Consider the following 15,288-nt stretch of genomic DNA (forward strand, 5'->3'; position numbering starts at 1 on the left):
ACATAATTACACTCCACGTAGTCCCACACAATGCAAAACGATTCAGCTCCACATATTTAAACTCTACTCAGTACCACATAAATACACCCCACAAAAAACACTCTATGCCACATAGCAACAATCCACATAAATACACTCCACACTGCCACATAATTCCTATCAGCACAATTTCACTCAACTCCTCACAGTTCCACTGTTATGAAACCCAATGTACCCTAATATAGGCCTAGGTAGTTGCACGACCCTTTACGTACATTTGTTCTACCTTGGTCTATAGAACGGCTCTGGCGCTGACCTTTTACATAGTTAGGTGCTGCATAAATGTTGTGTAGTTTTCTCTGAAAACCAGCCTCATTTATTATGCATGAGGATTCTCAATGTCACAGCAGGATTACTATATTCTGCATAATAACTCTGTAAAGGGTCACCACTATCGTCATCCTTGGCTGACATGCCCACAGTAGCATGAAACTTCTAGGTAGACCCCTTCAGGGTACCTTTTGGGTATAGAAGTACTACATCTTCACTGTGCAACCCAGAGGATAAAGACTTCCATGCTGACACAAGACGCTGAAGTCCCTGCATAAAGACACTCCAGCACACAGTGGTCTGACATTCTTCGCTGGGTGTCCAACTTTAGACCAAAACAGGGTCCTTCACTCTCTCACATCAGGTAATGGGGTTAGCTCTTTCCTAGGTGGATTCTTGGCTATACACCCACATACCTGCTAGGTACACTTAGGTACATCTAGTTAGGGTTTTCATCATAGGAGTACACATTATTACTATTCATGCATCTAAATGCCTGCATATGTTTGTTTTAGCACCATGGTAGAATTCTAACTTTTATCTACTCTGTTGGTGCTTAACCGTATACATCTGTTTGTCTTATGGTTGTTGCAGCACACATATTTTATACTCTAATGACTCTGGTTCAATAAATGCTTATTGAAAATGTCCCAACATTCATTTTGTGTATGTCTCTAGGACAAAGTGACCACGAGTGACTAAGCGAAAAATACTGGACTGTTTCCATGATCCCTGAGGGGTCAGTGTTGTCATGTTCGATAGTTGCCAGAAACTATTCGTTCCTTGGTAAGGTTGGGGGGCTTATAGTGGCACTGTGAGCTAGCTAGTCTACATACTAACTTATCCTTTGTGGGTGTCTCGAATCGGTCTGGACACCAATCCCATAGTTTGTTGTTTAAAACTCACAGATCCCATATAGATTTGTAGGAACTACACGACATGACGCCACCAATGTTGGTTTAGTTCTTATTTAATGGTCCAATTTGAGTAGTTCAGTCGTGCTTTCTCAGAGACCCCTACTCCCATGTATCCAGAGACATCTGGTGTGCGAAGGGACAAATCTACCACAGCCGAGCAAGTTGATTGTATATATATTGGCTGTAGGTATATTCAAGCTTGAAGGATCATAGTTCCCTACATTGTGCACAAACCTTTTTCTCTATTATCCTTGAAAACCCTTTCGAAATGTCTGTCCAAGGTGAGGCTGCGGTAGCATTACATGCTAAAGCAGCGGAGGATGAAGAGCAGGAAGGTGCAATAAACATTGATGAAAATGTCAGAAATGCACTTACTTTAAAACTAGCAGATGTTGGAGTATCAGCATTAGGTGGGACTGTTACCTTTGTTATTGAGGCACACAAGGCATTCAGGACTGACATGTTCTACTCTTGGGTCAAATTCCCACCTGCAGATGCACATACACTTCATTCTTGTATAGCGGATGAAATATCAGAAGAATACAATCCATACGAGGACATAGAGGTCTCGTTCACTTGCAGAAACATATAAAATGCTTTAAATACGCCCTTCCACACACCACAGAAAAAGTGAGACTGGGTCTGCTCAGCAGACACAGAGCGACTTGGCCGGTCCTAGCTTCTTGCACACCACATCCAGAAATTGACACATTTACCAATAGCAGACTTGTATCCACTTCACAAAGAAATTATCACACTTTACAGATACCTGACAGTTTGTTATGAGAACACTCACACTTCAACCTACAAGGGTTACTCCCGCAGCTCAACTACAAGAGACCACAACTAAAATTACCCCACAAACACTGAAGAATGCCCACTTAACATGAGCACATACCATTCTGGATAGCACATAAAATAGCACAGCTAGAGGCAGTGTTTCCACACACAGGCCCACAAGAAAAACACAGAATACGAACGACCTGCTTGCCAATGGGGATAGCTCCCCAGATAAAGGATTGTGCCACTTGGGGTACAGTTTTCACTGCCATTTATACCAGGACTCGTGGTACCCTTTCAATAGCACTGATACTAGAATTATTGATACAAACAAAGAATGAGTACAGGGCAGATCCTGCCCTGACCTTAGGGATGATATTAATAGGCAGTTTTTCCAAGCTATCGACAATTATGTTAGTGAACGTAGAAGGGGAGGCAGCCGCAGTGGCTATAAAACAACGCCTCAGGGAATGCACTCCTGCACAACAGGAGAGAGAATTACCTTAAATTATCAAAGAATCCTGTGCTTCATTGGGTAGAGATAATTTGGGAGCTAGACCTATTAAACCACAATTAAATGGTATTCACAGATACAGTGCCCATAAAAACATGATGCAAGAAAACAAGACAGGGAGATCATAAGTCAACTTGAATACCAGGGTGTAATCAAGAATTGCACCTCTTTCAAGAATAATCCGTTGTTTCCCGTAATGAAACCTGACAATTCATACCGTCTAGTTTTAGACTAAAGGCATTTGAACACATGCACGACAACATTTGCAGAGCAAAATGCACACAGTGTCGCATTAATGAATAACATTGTGCGGGAGAAATACAAAACAACACTAGATATCTCAAATGGACTCTTGTCAAAATTTAGTGCCTGAGAGCAGATATTTGACAGCATTTTCAGCCCTCAGCTCTCAATTCTGTAGATTGCCCCAAGGGTATAAGAATAGCCCCGGGTTATTCTCAGCAAGAGTGTGAGTAACTTAAAAATTTTGATGAGGAGGCATTGTCCTATGTAGATGATATTTATCTAACGGACTATGAATTATCGGATCATTTGACCAGGGTGAACAACATAATTTTGGGGTTCACCTCTAAAGGCTACAAACTCAATTTAAAAAAACTAAAAACTTGCCCACCTCAATGTCCTATTTTTAGGACATGAGCTCTCAAGCGAAGGGAAAAGCCTAGCAGCTAATGTTTTAGAAAGGTTTGCGCTGCTCCGACCTGCCAAGACCCTGAAAAACGTACAATCCATTTTAGGGTTCCTCAATTTTTGAAGATATACATTTTAGATTACGCAGAAAAAGTCAAACCGTTTTACAACTTAATTAGAACTGATTTCTCAGTTTTTAATTTGACAGAGTAACATACAGAAATTCTTTGTTGCCTACAAGCTTACATGATGGCTTCCAAACATTTACAAATATGTGTAAATGCTACAAATTTGGTGATCCGTGTAATCACGGGTCAATCCGGATATACTTACCTAACCTTTAGTGAAGGTGAAATTGTACCCATTGCATACAAATCACATTTGTTCACAAATGCTGAGGTGCATTTTGCATTGACAGAAAACATTTTGACAGCGGTACAGACTGATGCAGTGAGAGAGCGAGCACTGGCTCAGGGGAAATGAATAATTGTCGTAACTCCAGTACCAACCTTAGAGGTTGTTACTAAAGCAACTGTTCCAAATGCTAAAGCACTGCATCTGCAATGGATACAATGGGTTAATTCTCTCACTGCAACAGACGTAGACTGCAAAATTTAAAAACAAGCGTTCTTGCAGTACGAACAATAACATCCTCTTCTCAGTGAAATAATGACTCTATATCAGTATGAATATATTATTTGCACTGACGGTTCTGCTCAACTAGCCATAGGAAGTAAACCGCAATACAGTGCTGCATTTGCAATTCGTAAGGGATGTATGTAGGACGGTAAGTTCTGTCCTAGCCATACACAGATGCAGTCTGTATGAGATTGCACGGCACAGTTGGCAGAACTAAAAGCCCTGATACTGGTGCTAAAAAATACAGATCAAAAATTCCCCACACTTCTTGTGTGCGATTCATTTTTTGCGTCCAGTCTTACAATGAATATCATCACTACTGGGGCCAGAATGGGTTTTGCAATTCAAAAGGCTGCACAATAAAGCAGAAATTACTTTGGGAGCAAGTGACAGAGCTGAAAAAGGGCTTGCCACAGGCTCACAAGATTCATACGATGAGGCATCAGCGTGTTGGTGTGCACATTGAAGGGAATTTATTGGCTGATGAAGCTGCTAATGCGAAAGTGCAAACTGCTGCCATTGCTGTAATCACTTGTTCTAGCACGAGGATGGACGGACAGATAAGGGTAGCTGTCATCACTTTGCATAAATACAGCTCAGCTTTGCCAAAAGGTTTTCCACTCAAGTACCTCCTACAGGATAGATGTGCAAAATATCCTGTTTGCTCAAATTCCAGGAGTGGGGAATAGAGTTATACCAAACATGGATCGCAGATTAGGTTTAATTCTAGCTGCCCATGAGGGTCTGGGTTCAATACATGCAGGTATTACTGCAACAGTTTCACTACTGAAACAACGTTATTGGTGACCAGGTCTTACCAAACGGACCAAGGGATTTGACCTTAAGTGCAACATCTGTCAGCAGATGAAGTGTTCCACCGAAGCACGCCCACCACAAACTCCATTACTGATTTCAGACAGAATTCTCACATGTGTCTATTTGGACCACTGAGGCCCCTAACAATCTGATGGGGCTTACAAGTACATCTTGGTGGCAGTGGATTCATTCTCTTGATTCCAATGGGTTTGGCCCCAGCGCTCAGCTGATGCTTGAACTGTTATAAAGCATTTGCAAGTCTTCATAGGGACATACGCAGTTGGCACATTACATTCTCACCATGGCCCTGCATTTAGCTCTTGGGCTTACAAAGAAGCTATGGGTAGTTTGGGTGTCGTCTTGTGGTACTCCTCTCTGTATCATCCCTAGGGAAATTCGATTGTTGAGAGGAAAAACAGGGACTTAAAGCAATCCTTAACAGCAAGGTTATTAGGCTTGGGTGGAAGTTGGATCAGTTACCCATATGGGGGTTCAGAGGGCACTTAATACCATGCCAAGAAGTCCCCTAGGAGGCCGTACTGCATATGAGGTCCTGTTTGAGAATGTGGGTACCCAACCTAGATTGTGGCAGCACAGTGGCGGATGAAAAGGCATTTGACATCGATGATCATTTGGCTGTTTTACAGGAACGCAATGAATTACCGGCATTACAAAGCAACGTTCAAGCAAAACTCACCACTGGGAACTAAAATCTCTTTCGGCAAGACCTGCCTAGGTCCCAAAGATCGGGGACCTGGTCAGAGAAAACATTATAGACAATAAATAATTTGGGCCATCCTACAGAGCGCCTGTACCTGTCCTGACCGTCGAAGGAACAAGAACTGTACTTCTTACGCCTCTTGCCAGCAAAAATGAAAAAAGATTTGTATCCATTGATCTGATCAAACCACACTATGTGGCCGATACTGAAACGCAGGCTGCGTGGGTTACTGGGTAGCTGACGATCTCCTCTTGCTTCCATACTGCAAGTAACGGCATTGCCAACAATGGAATGGAACTTGTACCAGTCAAAATTGAACAACAACAAAAATACAAACTAAACACAGATCTCAATTCACCTAATACCGGCATCTATGTGAATATATCTCGCAACGAGTCATCTGCCAGTTCAATAAAGCCTTGTGAGCTACCAAACATCTATCGAACAGCGTCTCGCTACTTCATTGATTTTGATACCTTTTCTCTGGACCCTAGTGAACCTGAGTCACTCACTACCAGCTTCTGTTCCCTTTAAGAAAATATATTTAATCTCTACCTTTGGCTGAAAAAGACTTACTTTGTTTCATCCTGGCTAAAACTCTGGATTGCAATTCCTCTACTTTTCTTAGTCCTTTGGATAGGTGTAGTGACTGTCTTTTTTCTGCTTCTGAATGTCCATTATCATCCAGAACGCTCCGCAGTACAACATGTGAACTTGGTCCTGACACCACATACATCATCTCATCATGAACAAAGAGAGCTGTCCTTTGTGAACATTACAGCAGTTCCAATTCATGAAGGAAGAGTTTGGGATAGGGTTACGTATGATGTATTTGGTACCACTGAACTTTTAAAAATACCACATGTATTTAAATTTCTTTTAATGATATCATCACCTCTAGTACATTCTCTGATGATTGGAACTTTAAAACTGTGAATAGTATGCTGTCTGATTTAGAACAATCTGCTGCATTCTCTAAACATAAATTATATTATCATAAATCAGATTGTGATACTGTGTATTGTTATCAACATTATGCCCATCATTTCTTGCACAAAGCCAGTATCCCACGTAATGTTTTTACTTACCATAATTGGGAACATTGCCCAACACCACCAAAAGGTAGTTCACAAACGATTGCACACAAGTTTGCTTAATTTCCTGGGTATGACACTTCAGCATGTCTTGTTACCACGATTCCTGAGAGAGTCCGTGAGACACTATAGCTAGTCATTCCTAGGGATTGTGGGTACTGAGGCGGTAGGAAGGCTTAGCCCCTATTCACCAAGGTCCCGTATTTCTGCGCATAGTTCTGTGTATGTGCAGAATCCCTGCCACATGGCACCACCAACGTTTGGTCTGGTACTTATCTGCGAGACTCCTGAGTAGTGTATGTGCTTGTCCACAAACCCCTCACTTCTGTTTCTGGAGACAGTTGTGACGGTGTAGCCTCCTATATTTGAGATATTTTAGGTTTTTCAAACTTGAATTTTAAAAGGTCTTTCTCTCCATATTACCCTTTTTTGCGCTGCCACTCAAAGGTTGGTTTTAATCTTCTTTTAATTATGGCGGTTGCCATAATTGCTCCAAACTGCGCTCCAGTCCCAGCATATTTGACTCAACATGGAGTCCCCAATGCTAGTACTGCTCTTATTTTCGTGGTTTAAGCGGATGCACACACCGCTTTGAAGTCTTCTATTCTTGGGTCACTTTTCCAGCTGTGGATGGAAACAATAATTTGGTTCACTAATATACTGCCATGCCGCTTCCGCTGGATTATCAACCTTATAGATCTCTTGAAGTTCATTTGACAGCTTGGCAACATACCATATGGTTTAATGGCGCCCTTCCACACCCTTTGATAGAGGTCCGTTTAAGCCCCTTATCGATTGATGGAGCCACGTGGCTCGTTTTGGTTGGTTATACACCACATCCATACTACCTTAATGTTACTATCACAGAGCTGCGTGTCTTACATACGTCGTTAATTCGTGTACATAGAGCTGTTATACAGCTCATGTCGCACAACATACAGGTTGCACAGCCTGGACACAGGGGTATGGTTAGAAGTCTAATCATGATGTAATCCGTGATGGACAAACGTCCTCCGAATAAGGACGAACTCCCTTATTGGTTAGCTGAAAAGTTTGAACAAATCGAAGCTGTTTTTCTAAATAAACAGAATTTTGACTATGAGCTTACCTATAGGACTTATAGGACTTATTCCACAGATAGCTGATTGTAACACTTGGGGAAAAGTGTTTGCAGTGGTATATTCAGTGTTTTGGCACTCCCTCCATGACCGTTCTCCCTTCAGTGTTCAAGATGAGCATGGAGCCGAAGAGGCCCTGGAGTTGGGAATGAGACTGGTAGGGGTAGTCGATATTATTTGCGATATGATCCTTGCTAAAAATGTGAAACGGTAAGCTTGCAGGTGGCTCAGCGCTTGGAGGCTGTAGGTGACGTAGACAAACATGAATTACTGAGGATTATTGCTAAAGCCTATATAACATTAGGGCGCAAAGTCTGGGAATTAAGCCTTTCACTCAACCTCAACCAAAAGCCCAACCTGAAAAGGATGGGCACCCGTTTTTTCCTAAAAAGAACTGGAATAACCATCCCCAACAGAAGCAGGGTTCGCATGAAGGTTCACCAGCACCTGAAGCTTCTGAGCGTAAATATGATTTGCGTGACCGTGTTAAATTAAGTCTTTGGAGAGATTTCAAGTCCCTGATCAATGCTCTCCTCGTTCTTTACAGGACTCATTGGATTCTCAGGTCGGTGGTGGAGCATGCCAGGATTGCAGCAAAGGTGGGACCACTCAGCAGAGACGTGATCTGCCACACCACAATGGCGTAAAGGCCAAACCAGAGGGACTGCCTCTTTTTAGACCCCCATATCAGAAGAAAAAAGTTGCCTCTTTAACACCGAAGTATGTCTGACTGTGAAAACCCGGCTGCTAGATTGGAAATTGGCAGATATACTCTCCGACAGCACGGAGGAAGTTACCATAGTGCAGGAGGCACTGCGTCACTGTCTGGTGGCGACAGCAACTGATACATACATTACAGAGGAAACAGAAAATATACGAGTTGCACCACCCGACAGACTATATGAAATGGTCCTCTAGATTGAAGGTGATATAGCAGCATACAATTACTGTGGTTTTCTGGGAAAATCTCACATCCTTGTATGACATTTTGTTGGTGGAGGCGGCTTTTTCTGGCTTCTTCTTGAGAGGAGGACGTGATACTTCTGAGTTTTTAGCGTTATGCCCTAAGAAAGCTAAACAGGCTTAGGCATTGGAGTGGGCATTGGCCCTGGCTCCGGCAGTGTATTGTAATCAAGTGGGCTGGCTTAGAGATTTGCCAGCACATGAGAGTTGTTTGCAAACTAGGCCGCAGCCCCAACCACAATATCCAATCAGACGAGAGGCTAAAGCTTCCGCCTGTGACATTTTGTCCCAATTGGAATATCAAGGTGTAATTGAACCTTGTGTATCACCGATGAATAATCCTCTTTTTCCGATATCAAAAGCAGATAGTTCATATTGCATTGTATTGGATTATCGAAATTTAAATAGTTATGTTCATACGTTTGTAGTACAGAACACACACAACTCTGTTAGTAAAGAGTATTGTGCATAAAAAATACAAGACAACACTCGATATATCCAATGGTTGTTACAGTCACAATTTGGCTCAGGAGAGCCGTGATTTGACCGCATTTAGTGCGGACATCAACCAAATAAGACTTTCTAGAGAAGTGTGCACAGTTGCAGCCTCCATCTTCTCTGAAAAACTTCAACCTTTGCTGGGATTTTTTAATTTTGGGAGGGCTTACATTCCTGATTATGCGCGGCGTATCAAACCCCTTTATACATTGATACAACCTTCATATTCTTCAGTCAGCTGGTTTCTGGAACATAACTTTAATCTTCAAACTTGGCAATAAGATCTACTTGCGACCACCTTCTTGCTAACCCGTGATAATTCTACGAACCTGGTAATACGAATTGTGCCGGGGATGGTAGGTTTCACTTACTTAACGTTTAATGAAGGTGGCACAGTACCAATTGCATACAAGTCACATTTGTACACATCAGCAGAAATGCGGTTTACCAAGGTTAAAAAAGTTTTGACTGCGGTCCAAATGGCGATTCTGAAAGAACTTTCTCTGGAGCAGGGGAAACGCATTCTTATGGTTTCGCCTATACCTGCTTTAGAAGCAGTGACTAAGGCGAGTGTACCGAATTCTAAAGCTTTACATCACCATTGGATACAATGGGCTACCTATTTGACATCGGCTGATGTCCCGGTTATTTTGATCTTTGGCTGATGAGGCAGCCAAATCTGCAGTAGCCACGTGTTCCATTGCAGCTGTTATAAGGTCCATGAGTAGAATAGATGATAATGTTCTGGCAGCCATAGCTGCTATGAAGGAAGGTAAAGATTACCCGTAGGGCTTCTAAGTATTCTTATCATTTGTCACCCAAACAAGTCCCTTATGCTACAATACCTTCCGTTGGGGATTGGCTGATTCCCAACATGGACCACTGACTTCCTTTGATCATAGCTGCACATGAAGGCATGGCATCTGCACATGCCAGAGTTTCCGCAACTGTTTCTATCTTACAGCAACGTTGATGGTGGCGTGGTTTATATAGACAAACCTCGTAATTAGGGGCTTTCTTGTGACATTTGTCAGCAATTTAAACCATCTATGGTTTCGTGACCACCATAAACACAGCTTTATATTTCGAATCAGCCATTTGGCTGTAATTATCTTGATCACTGCGGTCCCTTGACTTCTGATACTGCATATAATAGATTTTTGTTGCAGTGGATTTGTGCTCTAGATTTGTATGGGTTTGGCGCAACGCAGTGCTGCCGCTCAAAATGTCATTAGAAATTTGCATGTCTTTGTTGGCATGTTTGCCTGTGACACTTTCCATTCTGAACAAGGTCCAGCATTCGCCTCTAAGGCGTACAAGGTCGCAATGAGGTCTTTGGGGGTGCTGGTGCAGTTTTTGTCTCCATACAGGCCTGAGGGCAATTCTATAGTGGAGCGAATGAACTGTGACTTAAAGCAATCTTTGACAGCTAGAGTCTTGGGTACAGGCAGGAACTGGTTGACTCATTTGTATGGGGTTCAACCTGCACTTAATAATCTCCCAAGATCATCTCTGGGTGGGCGGACCCTGTACGAAATGCTCTTTGGAATTAAAATGTTTGTGCCAGACCTTGATGGTCTAGCCGTTGTGGTGGCTGCCGCAACATTTGATGTAGATAACCATTCTACTATGTTACAGGACCTACAAATGACCCGTGACAGCTTCACCACAGAACAGTCACCCCCTTCCACTGAAATGGCAATGCGGTCGCCGGTTGGCTACCTAAGATTGGAGATCTGGTACGAGAAGTGCTGGAGAACAAGAAATAATTTGGTCCCTCTTATTGTGCACCGGTCCAACTTCTTGGATTGAAGGGTACTCGTACAGTGATTTTACTGCCTTTGCCTGGTCACAAAAAAAATAGATCCGTTTCAATTGAAAATGTCAAACTAAACCATAAGGCTGATTCTGCATAGTGCGACTCCCAGTGTTTCTCTGAATCCGATGGCTACAGTTTCTTTGACTACTGCCCATGTCATTGAGGGAGAAATGGAGACTACTATTGACTATCTGCCTGTAGTACGCTCATCTTCCCCCCAATGCAGACATTCAGTATGCTTATCCTGCAGGTGAGACTCATGTTGTAGTACCTGACAGTCCTTTACATCATCCGTCTGATGCTGCACAGCCTCCTTTAATGAGCTTGGGAGCGAGTGTTTATTATGTGGACCGAATTAGCTACTCTTTTGATTTTTCTTCTTCGTCGTCATCTACAACTACTTCGTCAACATGTACCAGTCTTTTGATTTCCTGGTTCAAAAAGACTTACCTGGTCCCGCCTTGGACATACATCTGGCTGGTGCGCATTCTAATTTTCCTTTTCACGTGGATTTGATTAGTGACAGGATTTTTCTAGCTCATCAATGGTCATTATTTACCAGAATGCTCTGATGTGAATTTGGTTTATGGAATTCTGGCTCCCCAAACATCGTCCCAGATTATGAAACGTGATGAAGCCCTCGTGAACATTTCCGCCTTCCCTGTTGCTGATGGCGTCATTTGAGATAAAGTTGCATTTGAGATCCATGGCCCAAAAGAGGTCCTTAAGATACCATAAGTGTTTTGCGTTTCACTAGGAGATGTGGTAACACAGGACATAAATTCAGATGATTGGGATGTATGAGCAGTACATTCATTGTTTTCTGATTTAAAGTATTATGCTGCATTTGATGCTGAAGATTTGTATTTGAACTCGGCCAATTATGCTGATTTATTTTGTTATCAACATTATGGCCATAACTTCTAGCATAAATCACATGTTAAGACCTGTTTTTAATTTTACACAGTAGGAACATTGTCCAATTCCTTTAAAGGGAAGTTCTAAAATGCTCCGGTCTAAGTTCGCCTACTTTTCGGATTACAATGCGTCCAATCCAGAGTCCTATTTCTATAAGTTAAAGAGGTTTGTTCAATCTAAATTTGTTGTCTCACACAAAAATCAATTTGTTGTAATTCATTTAGGTCTGATTTGACCGTACATGGTTACGAACACTGTAAAGACACCATCAGTATTCCTGCGCATAGTTCGGTCTATGTGGAAAATCCCTGCAACAGTCCTACAGATTCGCTGGGCAACCCAGAGGAGGAAAAGACTTCCAAGATGCTGAAGTCCCTGCATGCAGACACTCCAGCACACAGTGGGCTGACATCCCTCGCTGGGTGTCCAATTCGAGACCAAGACCGGGTCCTTCGCTCTCTCACAGTAGGTAATGGGGTTGGCTATTTCCTAGGGGGATTCTTGGCTATACACCTACATCAAAGCTAGGTACACTTAGTTACATCTAGTTTGGGTTTTCATCATAGGAGTACACATTATTACTGTGATGCACCTACATCCCTGCATATGTTCATTGTTTTAGCACCATAGTAGAATTCTACCTTTTTATTTACTCTTTTGATGCTTTTAACTGTGTGTGTGTGTGTGTGGGTGTGTGTGGGTGTGTGTGTGTGTGTGTGTGTGTATATATATATATATATATATATATATATATATATATATATATATGCCACAAGGAATCGTCTCACAGGATGCGCTGCATTGGAACGCCAAAGACGAACACGGACCCAGAAATAGGTGCTCTTAGTTCTTTATTTTACTCCGTAACCTGCACCACCGCCATATATATATATAATCTACTGGCGGTCGCCAGTAGATAGTTATAGTTAGGACCGAGTTCCCAAAGGAAATCGGAAAATTCTATTTTGAATAACTTGGTGCCGGTTGACTTATCTTCGTGAAATTTTCAAAACTAATGGGGCGCTCCGCTCAGCTCCTACCCTGAAAGTCTCGGGGTGATTCGTCAAGCGGGGGCTGAGAAAAAAGGGGGGTCCCAAAATGCGTTTTCCCCCATGCATTTTCCCATAGGACCTTTAGTCGAAGGTACAGCCCGAACGGCTGAACATAATTACTTGAAATTTGGCAAAGGAGTAGTCCTCGGTTCAGACTCGTGCCTTTTGCTTAAATGGTGTAAATCCGTTCAGTAGTTCCTGAGAAAATCAAAAGTAAAATCACATATATATCTGGGCGGAGCCTAACCACACATCTCATCGTGAGATCTGATTGGCTGTCAGCACTTCATCCAAGAAGTGTTGGCAGCCATCTTGGGACCAACATACATGATAGCACCTCATTAAAAAGCATTGCAGTTAATAGAAGGTTTTAAGACTTTAGTTACATTATAAATCATTTGTTGATGGTACCATACCCATTTTAGGAATTGTGGTGTGTTCTAAGGTGATTTTACCATGTGAAAACGCCTTCTGCTGTGATATCATGAATCATGTTTGAGAGAAAACGATTTTCTCATGCTTTTCCCACAGAGGTTTGGAAGGTGATCTATAAGCTAACTGAGAGCATATTTTCTGTAAATTCACATTATCTTTCTCAGTCATGTGAGAATGAAGTCTGACATTCTCAGTAAAACATGTACATCCAACAAGGGCAGAGACTATCAGTTGATTCCTTTGTGTTCTACTGCAGCTTCCCAGAGTGTTTTAAAGAACAACTAGAGCGCTAATAGTCCTACTTATGATAAACGTATGGCACACCTGACGCCATCTTGGTTGGAATAAAGTGCTAACTCCTTAAACCATTTAATTTAAAAAGGAACAACATAAGGGGGTTCATTTTGCCATAGAAAGTATGATTAGTGCTGCAGAAAGAAAAATTAGGGCACATTTTGAGTGACTTCTCAAATCCTCTTCTATTTCATTAAATAATTCTGACATGCAGACTGAAACATGCACTTTCAATACCAGCAGCAGACTTCCCTGGTGAGCAGTAGCTTTACTACAGTGATCTAATAAGCAACTAGAGTGCTAACATTCTGAATTTATGGCAAATGTGTGGCACATATGAATGCCTTCTTGATGGAATCAAAGTAAAAAAATGAAAGTATTTCCTACTGAGGAGACTGTAGTAAATGAGGAAATTAGGAAACATCATAACAAATAAGTCTCCCAAAATGGCCACCAGAGACAAAAGAGCCCAGATGTAGCCCAAGTATAGCCCAATGACAGAATGTCCCAGAGTGTTCTAACGAATAACTAGAGCGCTAACAGTCTTACTTATGACGAAAGTATGGCACACCTGAAGCCATCTTGATTGGAATAAAGTGGTAACGCTTAAAACATTTAATTTACAAAGGAACAAAATGAGGGGGTTCATTTTGCCATAGAAATTATGATTAGTGCTGCAGAAAGAAAAGCTAGGTCACATTTTGACTTCTCAAATCCTCTTCTATTTCATAAAAGAATTCTGACATGCAGACTGAAACATGCACTTTGAATACCAGCAGCAGACTTCTCTGGTGAGCAGTAGCTTTACTACAGTGATCTAATGAGCAACTAGAGTGCTAACATTCAGAATTTATGGCAAATGTGTGACACATCTGAATGCCTTCTTGATGGAACCAAAGTAAAAAACTGAAAGTATCTCCTACTGAGGAGACTGCAGTAAATGAGGAAATTAGGAAACTTCATAACAAATAAATCTCCCAAGATGGCCACCAGAGACAAAAGAGCCCAAATGTAGCCCAAATATCACCCAGATGTAGCCCAAGTATAGCCCAATGACAGAAGTGTGCAAAACACTTATTTATTGTGTATTTGCAGTTTTATATAGTACAGACTTATCAGGTATTGGAGTGCTTTACATGAGCATTGGTTACATCACACAAGATCAAATTCATTTTGTTGTAGACATGGGGAGATTAAGTGATTTGACCAGAATCACAGAATGTTCAGCTGAAGCAGAAACTCTAATCTGGTTCCCCAGTTGCAAAGTCTGCAGCTCTGGAAGTAACACCACATCCTCTCCCCTAGGTGCAACATTTAATCAAGTGGTCAACTGGATAAAAAAACATAAAGATTACAAATAATTTAAAAGTTCTTTGTCGCTATGTGAAAACTCAGAAAATATGTCCTCATTTTAGTTTTTTAGAGCAGTAACCATAATTTTGATGCAAATAAGACCCTCTCATATATGTAATTTCTAAAGGAAATACTCTAGGTATTACAGTTTTGATTACATCAAGATGACGTCAGGCGTTCCACACTTTTGTAATAAATATAGAATGTTAGCAATCTAGTTGTTCATTGGGATACTGTTGAGAGGCAGAGGCCAAGGGCACGGACTCTGAGAATTGAAGGCAGGTAGGAGAGTGCAGATGCAAAAATTTGACAACACTGGGCAGGCAGGAAGGGCAGTGGCAGCACAACAGACTATGGAGGGCAGTGGAAAGGGGGGCAGAGGTAACAAACCAACAAT

The sequence above is a fragment of the Triturus cristatus genome, chromosome 7 (assembly GCF_964204655.1).
Source record: "Triturus cristatus chromosome 7, aTriCri1.1, whole genome shotgun sequence".
NCBI classification, from domain to species: domain Eukaryota; kingdom Metazoa; phylum Chordata; class Amphibia; order Caudata; family Salamandridae; genus Triturus; species Triturus cristatus.